Here is a 6,268-nt window from a genome sequence, read left to right on the forward strand (position 1 = left end):
TCCTAGCTTGTGCCAGTATTGTGTGAGGAGACTCTGCCTCCTACGAGGAAGGAGCCCGGGAAAGCTGAGTCCAAGAACTCGTTGCCCATTGCTGATGTCAGTTTTGCTTCAGACGCTAACACTGAGCAGGCCACAGGGAGTACCTTATGTCCCATTTTTTCCCCTTCACATGTTAAACTGGGAATTTAACTTGTGCATTTAAAACAAATTTCCAGAAAGCTGTTTTACCAGAATCCTGGCAATGTTAGTGTGAAACCCAGGGATTATGGTGGCATGGTGATGCTGCCCCGTGTGCAGAGAATGAGTCTACTTGTTTTATCCATTGATGCTCTAGAAACTAACTTGTCTCCAGAGCAAAGGCACAGAGACATTTGAGTCTCATTTGATGGATATGAGTAAGAAGTGCTTCTAGAAAAGTGATAGCATCCTCAGTGGGGGAAAAAAATCTAAAAGCCCTTTGCAAATGGTTTTCATGCTTCCCATTCTATCCATTACCAAGTTTATGGTTTCATGCCCATGCTAACTGCATGTTAAGAAAATAATGCTCCTCCTTACATTTGGAGATGCAAAACTACCCGATGTTTTGTTTTGTTTTTAATGTTCTTTAAATTCACTTAAACATCTGTGCCAAGAATTTGAAATGCTGCCAACATGTAACTGTGGAGTTAAGAAAACCAGAACCCTATTGTCATAAACGTGCCAAATGGTGCTGGTTATACTCCTCAATTCTACAGAACCATTGTGGTAATAATTTTTCAAAACAAAGCTTAATAAGGTCTAGAGTGTAACAGTTAACTACCATAAATCATAGTTCTTTACTTGGCAAATAATGTCTTTTTTTCTTGAGAGTTGCATATGTTGGGGACATTTGTGGACTGGGCTGTTTAATGAAACATCACATGGAAAGATAATATTCACTAATGAGCCCAAGTCCAAGTCCACCCGGGCAAAGTCCACACTATTGGACTGAGACTTCATGAAGCTGTTTGCAGGACAGAGGAAGACAAGAAGTCACCTTTTTCTGGTTTTTCATTAACAAACTAAAAGCTCTGTGCAGAAATGATGCATTCAATTCCCTACCGTAAGGCAGTATACAGAATATACAGTACCAGTACATTTCTAGGTATATTTTTTTCTTAGGAGAAATAAAATCAATTTAGGATCCATAAGTTGGTAGAAGTAAGCTTATTCCTTTGTGTGCCTGTGTGTGTGTGATGCCATCTCTAAAATGAGATACTGAGAAAAGGCCAGAACAGAGGAATGAAAGTAATTAGAGGCACATGGCAGAGGATTTCTCATGTATAACCAGGCTTCTAGAATAATCTAGTCTAGAAAGAAAGGTTGTACCACAAAGAGCAGCAGCTAAAAGCATTGATGAATAGGAGAAAAGTTAGAATGTGGTCATTGAACCAATCCAGAAGACACTTCTATTTCCTTCAAGAGTTCTTTGTCCATAACTTGTCATTTCATTATCAGCTTCTGGCCAGAAGAAATCAGGTCATTACAAGCATTGGCTACCTCTTTGGAGTCCACTTCTGGGTATGCAGTGGCTAAAGGCAACGGACCCAGGGATAAGCCTCCCTAACATTCTTTTTCAAGCTTCCGGTCCTCAGAACCCCAAGTTCATTTGCTCAAAGTGCTGCTGATAGCGTCTCCTTAAATAAGGGAGAAGTGATTTTAATCTCCATATAACCATAATAGTGTCATTCAGGCGAAAACGCAGCAAGATTTCAAAAGATTTATGCAAGTACATACTCCCTGCCCAGTTTCACAGAATACTATAACCTAACTGACCCTCTCCTAGTTTGCTCTTCCTTCTAGGTTTAACAAGTAATGAACCAGAGTTAGCCATGTACACATCTCTCTTTCTCTGAATTTAAGGTAGAAGGTTTTTATTCAGCATAGTCATCTTGTGGTTTTCCCCTACCCCCATCAAGAAAGAAAGGAGAAGTGACAGATAAGTATCAATGGATTATTTTGGTAAGAAATTCCTCAGTGTGTTAACAAAAGGTATTCTTCTCATGGAATTGTGGAAAATTCCTCAACTTTAGATGTCTTAAGGACTCATCTGTGGGTGCTGGCAACTAGCTGTTCTCTGTTGCAGGTGAGGAGAGCAAAGGGAATGAAATGAACCCGTAGGAGAATGGACTTGGATTTAAATCACCAAGACTAATGTTACCTTGAGTGTTTGTAACACAATAGATTCCTTCCCACGGTGGGAGAGGAGTCTCCTTCCTTACAGGGTTAAAGAAGAGTCTGTTTGAAAGCTCAGGATGAACAAGATCCTCTGGTGAGCGCTTCTTGGGTCTACAATTCAAAGGTTTCTATCTACCTTATGAATGATCATGTACCTGGGACAAGATAGATACAAGGCTTTGGTAGAGAACTTAAGTTTCTTTCATGTTCCTGAGGCCTCCTAGGAAATGCTATATATATATACATAAACACATCTGGACAGCCTTTCTAATTCTGAGGAAGAGTCTATGATACTATGAAATGAACTATGCTATTTTGTAAAATATTTTAAAAGCCATTTCATATTTGAGTTCCCTGGGATTCTGAAAAGGGATGGTGAAAGAGACATGGTACCACTCTCACCCAGCATTGCACTTGGCACTGTGAGGAAACTTCCGGGCCAGTAGCCTTTCAGTGCAGTGTTTACTGAAGAAGAGAAGGGACCTCCTCCGCCTTCTCTCCGGCATCAGCACCACTTCCCTTGAGTGCTATTTCCCATCCACACAGGCACAGGAAGTGAGTCACACCCTCATCCCCTTCCATGTAACCCTTTCTTGCCTCTCTGGATTTGGTACAGGTAACCTGATAGTGATTTGCTGTGAGACCAACCCACTGAGGATCACTGATGGGGCCACTTATTCTTTCTTCCAAAACTCACAGGGCCAGAGTCTAAAAAATACACTCAAGGTGGGAGCCGAGATACGAGCTCCTACCCTCACAGAAAAAGCAGTGAACCAGCAGTTTAGAAGCTTCGTTCTCATCCTGGTTCAGCCCTTTGTTAACTTTGTGCTCTCAAGAAAGTTCTGGAACCTCCCTGGGCCTCAGTTTCCTGATCCTTAAAATAGAAGGGTCATTCCTGGATTATCTTCCTGCTCTTTCGGAAGTATTACATCTCTTAATATGCTAAGATTCCATCGTTTTCTCTTATTTCCTTTTGGTTTGTTTTCCTTGGAACTGTGATTGTTGCTATAGGCAGATATTTGTAATTTAGAGAGCAGATGTCAGAGAAAATGGAAATAGGAGCAAGCCCGTATGGAAACAACTGTTGTGGCTTCTTCTGGCGAAGGAGAGTGGGCTCACAAAGGTCCCGCTAATTTGTGAGAGCTGTGAACTTTCCTCAGGAATTAATATGCTCATCTGAAAGGAATCAAGATCCTCTTAATGGAAATAATGGGTTGTGCTTAAATCAAACCTCTGCTTGACTTAAGGACCATGAATTCTAGGATGTTTAGTTTAGTGGGTTTTTGTTTTTTCTTCTTCGTCTTTTTTTTCTTTTTTTTTAAGCAAAGGCCTACTTGTAAGATGACTGAGAACGATTTAAGTTTATTGCCACGAAAAGGAAAGGGGACGAAAATACTGGCAGCTAAAGAAGAGAATGAGAACCCAACCAAGAGAACCTCAGAAGACGTTGAAAGGAAACATTTCAGTTAGCAAAGCAGTCAAGGGCCCCGATACTGTTGTAACGGTTCAAAGTTTTAAAAAGGGAATAAAGAAAAAGAGAGGGAGGAGGAGAGAGGGAAAAGTTAAGCCAAGACAGAAACTGTGAGTAGATGTGAAAGGGGTTGAAAATAAGTGAAAAGTGAAAAATTGCTTTATGAATAAACCGTTAAAAAATAGTGAGTGAAAAAGCAATTGTGCTTCCAGTTATTACTGAATCACAAGCTCGTGGAAGCCAGAGGCTGACCCCAGCAGCGATTCCACACCTAACCTCCATCGCAGCAGTTGGTGCGCGGCGGTTCCCGTGGGCGGACACTGTTTTCTACTTGAGTGTTCAGTTTCACTGTGATTACCCCCGGCTCACAGGCCTGTGGGCCATTTTACCGCCCTGAACACAAAAAACATGCCTTGGTCGTCTCTCCAACCTGCTGACACTACAAGGCAGGCGATGTCCTCCGGAGGACACGGCACACAGACAAACCGAGGGGAGGGGGCGAGGGGAAGGCCAGGAGACCCTCTGGGAGAAAGAGCAGCCGCCGCCTGCCTCTGCCGTTTCCTGAAAACCCAGTGCTCCGTGTCGTTCCTGGTGACTTGGCGGCCCTGGGAAAAGTCTCTTCTGTGCTGAGAGCCGACAGATCACCCAGGAACACACCTGGGCCCGGGCGTAGCGCATGAGATGCCAGTCATAGCTGCCCTCCCTCCACCCCTTTGCATGCTTGAGGAAGTATGGGCAGCGGCGGGAAGTGGACTGGTTGGACCGGTGTGACCCTGCCCTCCCCGCGCCTCCAGGAAGAGGATGTGAGTGGAAGAGCTCAGGCAGCCGCCAGAAGACAGGCCAAGCTGCACGCACAGTGGCTGGTACCCGGTGCCACAGGCCATTTCCAAGGCTGCAGGCTTGCTCTCCTTCTCATTCTGGGTGCAGAACACACGTCTCTAGCAGAACTGCCTACGAGCAGCTAGTTTTTCACTATCTGCTTAACAGAAAGGAGGGAAATGGGTGGTCACAAATTCTGAGACAATTTGTGTGGGAGTGCTTTTGCGTGCTTTGTTGGCAAGCATCTCCCCTCCCTGAGCACACCCTCATCTCTGTGACAGACTCCGGGAGGCAGGTGGCCTGGGGAGGCCAGCCCAGGGCAGCCCGGACCCAGATGACCCACGGAGCAGCTGACCCATGCACACAGCTGGGTGTGTAATCAAAGAGTGAGGCCCAGTTCTAACGAACTGTTCCATTTTTGATAACCGGGCAAGACTATAGTTCTGTACATCTGGCCATAGGGGCTGAGTTTTTCCTCAAAGGCCCACACAGATCTTGGTATCTGCTCTTGCTGTTGCTACAAGAGGTACCTGACCTTGTGCTGCCGGGAAGGTTTAAGGCAATGTGATTTCCTCCTTGAGTTTTTCCATGAAGGAGGTAGGTGGGGTTGGGCTTTCTCCAACCCAGAAATAGGAAAATCAAGGCATGGAAGGTCTCCCATTGCAGAGCTGGGCAGGACCCAAAAGAGTCACTGGTATTGTTTGTACCTAGGGAAGACTTGCCAAAACAGCAGAGTTTTATAGTGTTAAATGATTGTCTTTTGCCTTGTCAGGAGCTTCACTAGTTCTATAGACATTTCAGTAAGGAAGGAGGAGACAGAGAGTCTTGGGAAACTATAGCCTACTAGGGCCCACCGTTATTCTGAATCCACCTCTCTTCTACCTCCGCACAACCGTTCATGTCTCTGAAGCTGGGCTCATTCCACACACCCCTTTTACTGAAAGGCTGCCCTTCCTCTGGGGGTGGCCAATTCCCCTGCAAAGTGCTAGAGAAAGTTGACATTTCCAGTGCTTTAGCAGAGGGGTGGGTGTCAGGCTGCTGAAGGCAGTTCAACATCAGTCTCAGGTCAACAGTGTTCCAAAGAGGAAACTGAGGCAAGAGCTAACCCCACCCCATCAGAGCATAGTTCAGAGACATGGCAACTGCAAGTAAAAGGGCACAGTGATCCTCATGTAGAAGGCATTGAGCAATGGCAAAAATTCAGATGCTGTTTTGGATAAACTGGCTTTAAAGTTCATTCCACTTTAGAGTATGAAGGCTGTGTGTTTTCTACAAAGAAAAGGAAATGTATAAACGGACATATTTTCTGCTTCAAGTGCACATTTAAAAAACTGTTGCTCCTAAGTTTAAGGAGATATGCTCTCTGTTTTAAATATTGCCCATACATAGTTAACTAATGTACCTGGAGGCAGAGATGAAAGTTGAGAAAGAGCAGTCCGTTCTACCTTTTTGTTCCGGGACAATGTAATCCCAAAAGGCACGATTCCACTAAGAATTATTTGAAGAGTTTCAGTATGCCCACCTGTTATACAGCTTTTGCAACCAATAGAAACCCTAGAAGATTTATAGTCAGATTGCTTCAAATTGGTCATTTTTGTCTCCTCTAGTTTGACCTACACGTGGATTCCAGACTGAAAATTACATTATCCAAAGCAAATCATTCAACCCATCTTAGATAGATTACAGCTGTTTCAACCCTTCCTCCAACTTGAATGTAATAGCATAATATATTATTGCTCATCTATAGCCTGAAGAATTATGTGCTCTTAAAAGAACTGGCTG

This window comes from Lemur catta, chromosome 2 (assembly GCF_020740605.2).
Source record: "Lemur catta isolate mLemCat1 chromosome 2, mLemCat1.pri, whole genome shotgun sequence".
Taxonomy (NCBI): Eukaryota; Metazoa; Chordata; class Mammalia; order Primates; family Lemuridae; genus Lemur; species Lemur catta.